The following is a 13,653-nucleotide window of genomic DNA, read 5'->3' on the forward strand; positions in this document are numbered from 1 at the left end:
TACAACTCTATGTTGAAACTATCAGACAAGATACATAAACCACAAAAATACATATCACACATTGATGAATATAAAATTGATGACATACAACACATGATCAACTAGAAAATAATACTTATAGCTAAAATTTATTAAGCATTAATCATGGCTAAGAACTATTCCAAGCATTCCACATGTATTAACTCTGAATCAGTTAGGAATAGTTATAGCTGCAAGTAAAAATATTCAGTATCAGTCAGTTAAAAAATTACAGTTCACTTTTTCATATTAAAAGGCTTCTGGCAACTGGCATTGGTTCAGTGACATAGTGGTTTCTGACAGCATCCCATTCCCTTGACCTTGTTCTCCTATTTGTAAGATGTCTCTCCCAACACCAAGCAGCATGTTTGTGTTGAAGGAAAAAAGAAGGAAGGAAAGGATGGTCTCAGCTACATCTCTCCCCTTTTATCCCAGCTAAATCTGTCTCCTTTTATCAGGGAAGGCAAAGCTTTCCTAGAAGCTCCAACAGTATTCTGCTTTTGTCTCCTTGGCTTGCACTGTCACCTAGCACCCCAATTTGCAAGGGAGATTGGGAAATCAAGTTTTACACTTTTTCAGACTTTATAGTGGAGCAGGAGAAGAGAAAAGAAGGTTGAGAATGGGTGTTGCATTAGACAGTCAAGAATGACTGCTGCAAATCCGTGTCATCCTTATGAAAACCCTACCAAATTGGTACTGTTGTTTATCCGCATTTTGCAAATAAGGAACTCAGACAGAGAAGTTACAAAACTTGACCAAGGTCAAACAACTAAAAGATAACAGAATCAGGAGTCAACTCAGGTGGTCAGTCCTCAGAGTTCACCCTCTTCTCAGCCACTCCACTACGATATGGAAACTAAGCCTTAGACGGGTTTCACATTCTGCCTTCTTGTAAGAGTGATCTTTCATATAACTTCCTAACATTCTCATGATGACACATTGTTTATCATAATAGGCAAAGTATTACCTAAAAATCAAATAAATGTTTGCTATTGATATTATATTTTCTTATTTAACTACTAATAATAAATAGTTAATTTGAATTTGTCAAGTCATTTCAAAGAATTCTAAGTGTTTTCATACCTGTGATTTGTTCATAAATCCTGTGCAAAATAGGCAAAGGTAAATGTGATCATTTGCATGACAGTTCAGAGTACTAGATCCAGGTTGTGTCAAAGAGATCTGAGACCTAAACTCAGATTTACATGGTCTGTCCATTCTTACTCCTTTTTTTTTTTTTAAATTTTTATTACAGTGTAGTTGATTTATAATGTTGTGTTAGTTTCAGGTATACAGCAAAGTCATTCTTACTTCTTTAGGCACCAGCAAATATAGATGTTTTTACTTAAGGATAAATTTTAATTAAATTTACAGAAGAATCAAAACCAGTATTACATTACAAATTTTCCCACCTAGGCAAAGGTTTAAAACTTTAAAACCGAACATTTTAATATATCTTAATTTATTTTCTTAACAATGGACTTGGAGGTACCATATTTTATGAAAGTTATTTCCATTGGTTACTTGAAATTTTGACACGTTTTTTGGCTCTATTTTATAAACTGTATTACCCTGAGTAATTGTAATACTCTATGTAATACATAGAGTAATACTCTATGCAGGAAATAAATTGTACACTTTGTTATTATTTGAAAGAAACTAAAATCTCACTGTCATTTATATCAAGTATTTTTTCTATTGGAACTAATCTTTTATTTTGTTTCTTTTAATCAAATTAAATCGTTTTCTTCCTTACTAATTTTTTTCATGTTCTAATAGGCAACACGGATTTTTAAATTTCCACAATTTTTTTATTGAAGTATGGTTGATTTACAATACTTTATTCATTTCAGGTGTATAACAGTGATTCAATATTTTAATAGATTATATTCCATTTAAAGTTATTACAAAATATTGGCTCTATTTCCCTGTGCTCTGCAATGTATCCTTGTTGCTTATTTATTTTATGCTTAGTAGTTTGTACCTCTTAATCCCATACTCCTATCTCTCCCTTCCCGCCTCCCCTCTCCCCACTGGTAACCACTGGTTTGTTCTCTATATCTGTGAGTCTGTTTCTGTTTTGTTATATACATTCATTTGTTTTATTTTTTTAAATTTCACACATAAGTGATAATATAGAGCAGAGAGTATTTGTCTTTCTCTGTCTGACTTATTTCGCTAAGTATAATATTCTCTAGGTCCATCCATAATATTGCAAATGGCAGAATTTCATTCTTTTTATGTCTGAGTAATACTCCATTATATATATAATATATGTATATATCACATTATATATGTGTGTGTGTGTGTGTGTGTGTATATATATATATATATATATATATATATATATATATATATCACTAATTCTCTATCCATTCATCTGTTGATGGGCATTTAGGTTGCTTCCTTATCTTGGCTGTTATAAATAAAGCTGCTATGAACATTGGGGTGCATGTATCTTTTTAAATTCTTTTTGAATTTGGTTTTTATTTTCTTCAGATATATACCTAGAAGTGGAATTGCTGGATCATGTGGTAGTTCTGTGTTTAGTGTTTTGAGGCCCTTCCCTACTGTTTTCCATAGTGGCAACAACAACTTACATTCCCACCAGCAGTGTACTAGGGTTCCCTTTTTTCCCACATCCTCTCCACCATTTGTTATTTGTTGCCTTTTTTTTTTTTTGACTTAAAAGTTTCTTTCTTTCTGGTCCTTGTTTCTTCTCCTCTGAGTAGGATACAGTGACATTTTATGTTTACAAAGAAAACTTTATACAACTACAAAGTGTTAGGTGCTTTATTCTTTTTCAAATTTGAAAATCCATAGACTACTAAATAGGAAATGTGGATTACATGTATAATTTTTTTTTGAATTTTTGAATTTTATTTTATTTAATTTTTTATACAACAGGTTCTTATTAGTTATCCATTTTATACATATTACTGTATATATGTCAATACCAATCTCCGAATTCATCCCACATACAACCCCCCTGCCACTTTCCCCCCTTGGTGTCCATACATTTGTTCTCTACATCTGTGTCTCAATTTCTGCCCTGAAAACGGGTTCATCTGTACCATTTTTCTAGGTTCCACATATATGCATTAATATATGATATTTGTTTTTCTCTTTCTGACTTACTTCACTCTGTATGACAGTCTCTAGATTCATCCATGTCTCTACAAATGACCCAATTTCATTCCTTTTTATGGCTGAGTAATATTCCATTGTATATATGTACCACTTCTTTATCCATTCATGTGTTGATGGGCATTTAGGTTGCTTCCATGACCTGGCTATTGTAAATAGTGCTGCAATGAACATTGGGGTGCATGTATCTTTTTGAATTATGGTTTTCTCTGGGTATATGCCCAGTAGTGGGATTGCTGGGTCATGTGGTAATTCTATTTTTTGTTTTTTAAGGAACCTCCATACTGTTGTCCATAGTGGCTGCATCAATTTACATTCCCACCAACAGTGCAAGAGGGTTCTCTTTTCTCCGCACCCTCTCCAGTATTTGTTGTTTGTACATTTTCTGATGATGCCCATTCTAACTGGGGTGAGGTGATACCTCATTGTAGTTTTGATTTGCATTTCTCTAATAATTAGTGATGTTGAGCAGCTTTTCATGTGCTTCTTGGCCATCTGTATGTCTTCTTTAGAGAAAGGTCTATTTAGGTCTTTGGCCCATTTTTGGATTAGGTTGTGTGTTTTTTTAATATTGAGCTGCATGAGCTGTTTATATATTTTGGAGATTAATCCTTTGTCCTTTGATTCGTTTGCAAATAATTTCTCCCATTTTGAGGGTTGTCTTTTCATCTTGTTTGTAGTTTCCTTTGCTTTGCAAAAGATTTTAAGTTTCATTAGGTCCCATGTGTTAATTTTTGTTTTTCTTTCCATTACTCTAGGAGGTGGATCAAAAAAGACCTTGCTGTGATTTATGTCAAAGAGTGTTCTCCCTATGTGTTCCTCTAAGAGTTTTATAGTGTCCGGTCTTACATTTAGGTCTCTAATCCATTTTGAGTTTATTTTTGTGTATGGTGTCAGGGAGTGTTCTAATTTCATTCTTTTACATGTAGGTGTCCAATTTTCCCAGCACCACTTATTGAAGAGAATGTCTTTTCTCCATTGTATATCCTTGCCTCCTTTGTCATAGATTAGTTGACCATAGGTGCATGGGTTTATCTCTGGGCTTTCTATCCTGTTCCATTGAGCTATATTTCTGTTTTTGTGCCAGTACCATATTGTCTTGATTACTGTAGCTTTGTAGTATAGTCTGAAGTCAAGGAGTCTGATTCCTCCAGCTCCGTTTTTTTGCCTCAAGACTGCTTTGGCTATTTGGGGTCTTTTGTGTCTCCATACAAATTTTAAGATGTTTTGTTCTAGTTCTGTAAAAAATGCCATTGGTAATTTGATAGGGATTGCACTGAATCTGTAGATTGCTTTGGGTAGTATAGTCATTTTCACAATATTGATTCTTCCAATCTGAGAACATGGTATATCTCTCTATCTGTTGGTATCATCTATAATTTCTTTCATCAGTGTCTTATAGTTTTCTGCATACAGGTGTTTTGTCTCCTGAGGTAGGTTTATTCCTGGGTGTTTCATTCTTTTTGTTGCAATGATAATGGGATTGTTTCCTTAATTTCTCTTTCACATTTTTCATCATTAGTGTATAGAAATGCAAGAGATTTCTGTGCATTAATTTTGTATCCTGCTATTTTACTGAATTCGTTGATTAGCTCTAGTAGTTTTCTGGTAGCGTCTTTAGGATTCTCTATGTATAGTATCATGTCATCTGCAAACAGTGACAGCTTTACTTCTTCTTTTCCGATTTGGATTCCTTTTATTTCTTTTTCTTCTCTGATTGCTGTGGCAAAAACTTCCAAAACTATGATGAATAATAGTTGTGAGTGTGGGCAACCTTGTCTTGTTCCTGATCTTAGTGGAAATGGTTTCAGTTTTTCACCATTGAGAATAATGTTGGCTATGGGTTTGTCATATATGGCCTTTATTATGTTGAGGTAAGTTCCCTCTATGCCTAGTTTCTGGAGGGTTTTTATCATAAATGGGTATTGAATTTTGTCAAAAGCTTTTTCTCCATCTATTGAGATGATCATATGGTTTTTATCCTTCACTTTTTTAATATGGTGTATCACATTGATTGTTTTGCATATATTGAAGAATCCTTGCATTCCTGGGATAAATACACTTGATCATGGTCTATGATCTATTTAATGTGCTGTTGGATTCTGTTTGCTGGTATTCTGTTGAGGAGTTTTACATCTATGTTCATCAGTGATATAGGCCTGTAGTCTTCTTTCTTTGTGACATCTTTGTCTGGTTTTGGTATCAGGGTGATGGTGGCCTCATAGAATGAGTTTGGGAGTGTTCCTCCCTCTGCTATATTTTGGAACAGTTTGAGAAGGATAAGTGTTAGCTCTTCTCTAAATGTTTGATAAAATTCCCCTGTGAAGCCATCTGGTTCTAGGCTTTTGTTTGTTGGAAGATTTTTAATCACAGTCTCAATTTCAGTGCTTGTGATTGGTCTGTTTATATTTTCTATTTCTTCCTGGTTCAGTCTCTGAAAGTTGTGCATTTCTAAGAATTTGTCCATTTCTTCCAGGTTGTCCATTTTATTGGCATATAGTTGCTTGTAGTAATCTCTCATGATCCTTTGTATTTCTGCAGTGTCAGTTGTTACTTCTCCTTTTTCATTTCTAATTCCATTGATTTGAGTCTTCTCCCTTTTTCTCTTGATGAGTCTGGCTAATGGTTTATCAATTTTGTTTATCTTCTCAAAGAACCAGCTTTTAGTTTTATTGATCTTTGCTACTGTTTTCTCCATTTCTTTTTCATTTATTTCTGATCTGATCATTATGAGTTCTTTCCTTCTGCTAACTTTGGGGGTTTTTTGTTCCTCTTTCTCTGATTACTTTAGGTGTTAGGTTAGGTTGTTTATTTGAGATGTTTCTTTTTTCTTGAGGTAGGATTGTATTGCTATAAACTTCCCTCTTAGAACTCCTTTTGCTGCATCCCATAGGTCTGGGGTCATCGTGTTTTCATTGTCATTTGTTTCTAGGTATTTTTTGAGTTCCTATTTGATTTCTTCAGTGATCTCTTGGTTATTAAGTAGTGTATTGTTTAGCCTCCACGTGTTTGTATTTTTTACAGATTTTTTCCTGTAATTGATATCTAGTCTCATAGGGTTGTGGTTGGAAAAGATACTTGATACAATTTCAGTTTTCTTAAAATTACCAAGGCTTGATTTGTGACCTAAGGTATGATCTATCCTGGAGAATGTTCCATGAGCACTTGAGAAGAAAGTGTATTCTGTTGTTTTTGGATGGAATGTCCTATAAATATCAATTAAGTCCATCTTGTCTAATGTGTCATTTAAAACTTGTGTTTCCTTATTTATTTTCATTTTGGATGATCTGTCCATTGTTGAAAGTGGGGTAATGAAGTCCCCTACTATGGTTGTGCTACTGTCGATTTCCCCTTTTATGGCTGTTAGCATTTGCCTTATGTATTGAGTTGCTCCTATGTTGGGTGCATAAATATTTATAATTGTTGTATCTTCTTCTTGGGTTGATCCCTTGATCATTATGTACTGTCCTTCTTTGTCTCTTGTAATAGTCTTTGTTTTAAAGTCTATTTTGTCTGATATGAGAATTGCTACTCCAGCTTTCTTTTGATTTCCATTTGCATGGAATATCTTTTTCCATCCCCTCACTTTCAGTCTGTATGTGTCCCTAGGTCTGAAGTGGGTCTCTTGTAGACAGCATATATATGGGTCTTGTTTTTGGATCCATTCAGCCAGTCTATGTCTTTTGATTGGAGCATTTAATCCATTTACATTTAAGGTAATTATTGATATCGATATTCCTATTACCATTTTCTTAATTGTTTTGGGTTTGTTATTGTAGATCTTTTCCTTGTCTTGTGTTTCCTGCCTAGAGAAGTTCCTTTAGCATTTGTTGTAAAGCTGGTTTGGCGGTGCTGAATTCTCTTAGCTTTTGCTTGTCTGTAAACCTTTAAATTTCTCCGTCGAATGTGAATGAGATCCTTGCTGGGTAGAGTAATCTTGGTTGTAGGTTTTTCCCTTTCATCACTTTAAATATGTCCTGCCATTGCCTTCTGGCTTGCAGAGTTTCTGCTGAAAGATCAGCTGTTAACCTTATGGGGATTCCCTTGTATGTTATTTGTTGCTTTTCCCTTGCTGGTTTTAATAATTTTTCTTTGTATTTAATTTTTGATAGTTTGATTAATATGTGTCTCGGTGTTTTTCTCCTTGATTTTATCCTGTATGGGACTCTCTGCACTTCCTGGACTTGATTAACTATTTCCTTTCCCATGTTAGGGAAGTTTTCAAGTATAATCTCTTCAAATATTTTCTCAGTCCCTTTCTTTTTCTCTTCTTCTTCTGGGATCCCTATAATTCAAATGTTGGTGCATTTAATGTTGTCCCAGAGGTCTCTGAGACTGTCTGCAATTATTTTCATTCTTTTTTCTTTATTCTCCTCTGTGGTAGTTATTTCCACTATTTTACCTTCCAAGTCACTTATCTGTTCTTCTGCCTCTATTATTCTGCTATTGGTTCCTTCTAGAGAATTTTTAATTTCATTTATTGTGTTGTTCATGATTGTTTGTTTGCTCTTTAGTTCTTCTCGGTCCTTGTTAAACGTTTCTTGTATTTTCTCCATTCTATTTCCAAGATTTTGGATCATGTTTACTATTATTACTCTGAATTCTTTTTCAGGTAGACTTCCTATTTCCTAGATTTGTTTGGTCTGGTGGGTTTTTACCTTGCTCATTCATCTGCTCTGTGTTTCTCTGTCTTCTCATTTTGCTTAACTTACTGTGTTTGGGGTCTCCTTTTCGCAGGGTGCAGGTTCTTAGTTCCCGTTGTTTTTGGTGTGTGCCCCCAGTGGCTAAGGTTGGTTCAATGGGTTGTGTAGGCTTCTTGCTGGAGGGGACTAGTGCCTGTGTTCTGGTGGATGAGGCTGGATCTTGTCTTTGTGGTGGGCAGTACCACGTCTGGTGGTGTGTTTTGGGGTGTCTGTGACCTTATTATTATTTTAGGCATCCTCTCTGCTAATGGGTGGGGTTGTGTTCCTGTCTTGCTAGTTGTTTGCCATAGGGTGTCCAGCACTGTAGCTTGCTGGTCTTTGAGTGGAGCTGGGTCTTAGCGTTGTAATTGAGGTCTCTGGTTAGCTTTCACCGTTTGATATTACATGGAGCCGGGAGGTCTCTGGTGGCCGAATGTCCTGAACTCGGCTCGTCCACCTTAGAGGCACAGGCCTGACACCTGGCCACCATACCAAGACCGTGTCAGCCACATGGCTCAGAAGAAAAGGGAAGAAAAAAGAATGAAAGAAAGAAAATAAAGTTATTAAAATAAAAAATAAAATATAATTATTAAAAATAAAAATATTACAAAGTAATTTAAAAACAAGAAAAAAAATAGAAAGAAAGAAAGAAGTGAGCAACCAAACCAAGAAACAAATCCACCAATTATAACAAGCACTAAAAACTATACTAAAAAACAAAACAGACAAAAAACAAAAACAAAAACAAAAACGGACAGTCAGAACCCTAGGACAAATGGTAAAAGCAAAGCTATACAGAAAAAATCACACAAAAAACTATACACATACACACTCACAAAAAGAGAAAAAGGAAAAAAATATATATATCATTGCTCCCAAAGTCCACTGCCTCAATTTTGGGATGACCTGTTTTCTATTCAGGTATTCCACAGATGCAGGGTACATCAAGTTGATTTTGGACGTTTAATCCACTGCTCCTGAGGCTGCTGGGAGAGATTTCCCTTTCTCTTCTTTGTTCACCCAGCTCCTGGGGTTCAGCTTTGGATTTGGCCCCGCTTCTGAGTGTATGTTGCCTGAGGGCATCTGTTCTTTGCTCAGGACGGGGTTAAAGGAGCAGCTGATTAGGGGGCTCTGGCTCACTCAAGCCCACGGGAGGGAGTGGTACGGAATGCGGGGTGAGCCTGCAGCAGCAGAGCCCGGCATGATGTTGCACCAGCCTGCAGCGCACCGTGTGTTCTCTTGGGGAAGTTGTCCCTGGATCACCGGACCCTGGCAGTGGTGGGCTGCACAGAGTCCCAGGAGGGTAGCTGTGGATAGTGACCTGTGCTTGCACACAGGCTTCTTGGTGGCTGCAGCAGCAGCCTTAGCATCTCATGCCTGCCTCTGGTGTCCACGCTGGTAGCTGCGTCTTGTGCATATCTCTGGAGCTCATTTGGGCCGTGCTCTGAATCCCCTCTCCTCGTGCACCCCAAAACAATGGTCTCTTGCCTCTTAGGCAGCTCCAGACTTTTTCCCAGACCTCCTCCCAGCTAGCTGTGGTGCACTAGCCCCCCTCAGGCTGTGTTCACGCAGCGAACCCCAGTCCTCTCCCTGGGATCTGACCTCCGAAGCCCCCGAGCCTCAGCTCCCAGCCCCCGCCCGCCCCAGCGGGTGAGCAGACAAGCCTCTCGGGCTGGTGAGTGCTGGTTGGCACCGATCCTCTGTGCGGGAATCTCTTCACTTTGCCCTCCGCACCCCTGTTGCTGTGCTCTCCTCCACGGCTCTGAAGCTTCACCCTTCCGCCACCCGCCGTCTCCGCTCGCGAAGGGGCTTCCTAGTGTGTGGAAACCTTTCCTCCTTCACAGCTCCCTCCCAGAGGTGCAGGTCCCATCCCTATTCTTTTGTCTCTGTTTTTCCTTTTTTCTTTTGCCCTACCCAGGTACGTGGGGCAGTTTCTTGCCTTTTGGGAAGTCTGAGGTCTTCTGCCAGTGTTCAGTAGGTGTCCTGTAGGAGCTGTTCCACACGTAGATGTATTTCTGGTGTATCTGTGGGGAGGAAGGTGATCTCCACGTCTTACTCTTCCTCCATCTTGAAGGTTTCTCCCGATCTGTCCCTCCACTTTGAATCCCTTGCTGCACATGTTGCTTCTTCCTCTTACCCTTGTGACCTCATTTCATATCACTCTCCTCCTTGCTTATTCCTCTCGTGTTTTTCCGTAAACACACTAGTCTCTTCTGACTTAAAGTTCTTTGCTGCGGCTGTTTCTTCTGTCTGAAATGCTCTCCCAAGATATCTACTAAACTAATATTTTCACTTTCTTTATGTCTTTGCTCAGGTTTTACCGTGTCCCTAAGGCCTATTATGACCACCCTATATTTTTTAAATTGAGGTATAATTGACATATAACATTGAATTAGTTTTAGATGTATAACATATGACATATATATATTAAGAAATGATTACTGCAATAGGTTTTGTTCACATCCCTCACAACACATATGTAGTTACGATTTTTTTCTTGTGATGGGAAATTTTGATCTACTCTCTTAGCAACTTTCAAATATACAATACAGTATTGTTAACTGTATTCCATGCTGTACATTACATGATCACTCTGTTCAGTACCCCAACCTGCTCCTTCACCCTCTGACATGCCTTGCCCTACTCCATGTTTTTTTTTTATTCCATAGCAGTTACCACCTTCTAACATACTACAGTATATATTATTTGCTTATTTATTATGTTTATTCCCTGCCAGAGTATAAGCTCCTATAGCAGGCATCTGTGTTTTATTCCCTGATGTATCTTAAGACCCTAGAATAGTGCTGAAGGCAAGCCTACTGAAGTTGTTGCCAATCACAAATGTTTTCGCTGACCTGGTAGCTGTAAGCTAGTCAACCATGTCCTACATCAATAAATATGACAGAGCAGTGCCCCCTAGGGACCTAGTGCTATTCTTCTTTGGTTGACTTTTACCATCATCACCCTTGCTACTGAGCCTTGTGCTAGGCATCCCCCTCCACCCTGTATCTCTTATGTCCTGACAAGTTTGGTCAGCTATGGCATAGGTTCAACCATTTTTTCTTCCTATTCTATTTCCTTTCTGCTGGATGCTGCGACTTCAGCCTTTTGGGCAAGGCTGTTGCTCTCATGAGAATCACACCATTCACCGCACCACTTTGTCTCTTTCACTGCGTGCTACCGCTGAGTCACTGGAGACTTGGTGATTACACAGACATTTGTAAAAACAGGCAAGAATACTTTTATTGTGCAATGCTCTGTTGGAAGGGCACCCCAAAATATTTTCTTATTTTCTTACTTGTAGAGCTTTGCCAAGCACCATATTCATTTGAAAGAAACCATGCTATTCTTTCAATCACTCTTGCCTTCTAGCTACTTAGCATTTTTAAAAGCATTTATTTATTGAGCACTTTGATCAGTACCAGCCCAAGTACTATATATACATTTTTAAAGTTTCAAAAGTGTTATTCTCCCCAGTTTTATAGGTAAAGAGCCCAAGTTCAGAAAGCCTAAATAGTTTCCAAGTGTTGTATAGCTAATAGCTATGTGGTGGGACTCAAAGCCTGATCATTTGGACCCTGCAGTAGATGTTGATGCTGCAACTGGATCCACTTTACCCTGCTGGCCATCCCATCCTCAGCTGATATGACTGTGGGTTGCTAACTCAGCAAGTTACTCTCTCCTGGAAGACTGATTCCTCCTATCCCTACCAGTAGCTCTTGACCAATGACTAGATTATAAGGGTTACAAAGGTCTGACCACTTGCCTCAAGGTAAGGATAATTCTGTGGTGCAATTTGTGCTCTGGAGCTTTCCTGTTGGGTCAAACTGAAACTAGTCTCTATCTGGGCCCCTCTCTTGCTTCTCCTGACCTATACTATCCTTCACTTTTGAGAGTACACCCTAATAAAACTCATCTCAGGCCCTTCTAGGGAACCTGACCTAAGACCCCTAATCCCATTTTCTAACCACCACAATACACTGCCTTTTTTTTTTTTTTTTTTTTTTGGTACCAAGAGAGTTTACTCAGTTCTCTCTTTCCTTAGTATAAATTCTCTCCCAGAAGGTTCCTTGATTGCTCATGTAAATAGATAGGACAATAGATTGAATCCCCGTGATGAACACATCTTGTGATAAGGCTCAGTAGCTCTTATACTGTGTTCTTTTTACTGAGAGTATTTTAAAGCTGAACATAGATAAATTTTTGTAATCACTGCTTGGGCTGCTGCCAGCCCAAGGATGTCCAGTAGAAATTTGAGAATGTAATCCTCTGGCTAAAATTAGATTTACTATTTTGCATTTTTTCTGTTAATGAAAGTTACATCAGTAAAAGCAAAATTGGAACACTTTTTGATAACAGAAAACTAGGATTAGTGGAAGAGCATATTTTTTTTTCTATTCCAGAGTATTACAAGTTTTTGCCTCTAGTTTTTCAGGTACCTATTAAGTACTAGTAGTAATATATAGTTTTTGTGGAGCAAATTCCATGTCCATCCAGGATTTTTAAATGTATATATAATAATAAGGATATATTATAAAATATCTGACTAGGAATAGGAAATAATACAAAGATTAAGAAATGAAATAATTTGGCTAGGTGGTGCTCATGAAGGACTTCATTTTTCCAAGCACATATTAATCTACTACTATTAGCTGACTAAGTGTATATCTTATCATTACAAATAACTTCTGTGTAATCGATCTACACAAAGCATTCCAGTGGAGGTCCTTTTTGATTACAGATTGCTTACTTTTACTTCAAGTGCATGGAAGCTGGTAGAATTTGTAATGAATGGTATAATTGTTGAACATTTAAGCAAACACAGTCTATTTGCAGATGAACTGTATGATTTACGTAATGGGAAATCATGCCACCCAATCAAGTTGAGTTGAGTGGAATGATTAAATAACTATCTGAAAAAATAGGAACAAATAGATATAACTTATTAACGTTAGAAAAAATACCTTTGACAAAGTCTTCCTTCTCCTTGCTGTGCTCCCCCCATTCCCCTCACACATTCCAACACACACACACACACACACACATACACATACACAAACACCCCAGAAACTATTTCTTAAGACACACACTATAGGGTTGCTATAGGGTTGGAGGGAAAGATTTGCTTTGTTTAGGAACTGATTTAGAGACCAGTAACAAAGAGTCAGGGCAGTTACTTATTTAAAAAGTAAAGTTTGGTAGTTGGCTCTCCCCGTAAGAAGTGCTGATGTTAGTTTAAAAATTTTATAGATGAGGCACTTATATTAAGTGTCTAAGTTCACAATCACATAATAAATGCTTTATAGATGTGGAAAAACTTAAGAAAGAGATTTTTGAAGTCTGGAATTATGGGAGGGAGGACAGAAAGAAGAGAGTTAAACTTTGGTATGGCTAAGTATAAGATATAATCTAAGCCTAGAAAGAATCCAAATTATCATTGTAGGGACATGATCTTATAAGAGTCACTGTAGACCTTCCTTAGAGATTTTGGGAAGTTAAAAATGATGGCTCATTAAAAATTTTTAAATTAATTAATTTGTTTTATTCTGGTAAAATATACATACCATAAAATGTACCATTTAAACCATTTTTTTTTAAAATTTATTTATTTATTTATTTATTTATGGCTGTGTTGGGTCTTCGTTTCTGTGCGAGGGCTTTCTCTAGTTGTGGCAAGCGGGGGCCACTCTTCATCGCGGTGCGCGGGCTTCTCACTATCGCAGCCTCTCTTGTTGTGGAGCACAGGCTCCAGACGCGCAGGCTCAGTAATTGTGGCTCACGGGCCCAGTTGCTCTGCGGCATGTGG

The sequence above is a fragment of the Balaenoptera physalus genome (genome assembly GCF_965194825.1).
Source record: "Balaenoptera physalus genome assembly, chromosome: 8".
Lineage (NCBI taxonomy): Eukaryota > Metazoa > Chordata > Mammalia > Artiodactyla > Balaenopteridae > Balaenoptera > Balaenoptera physalus.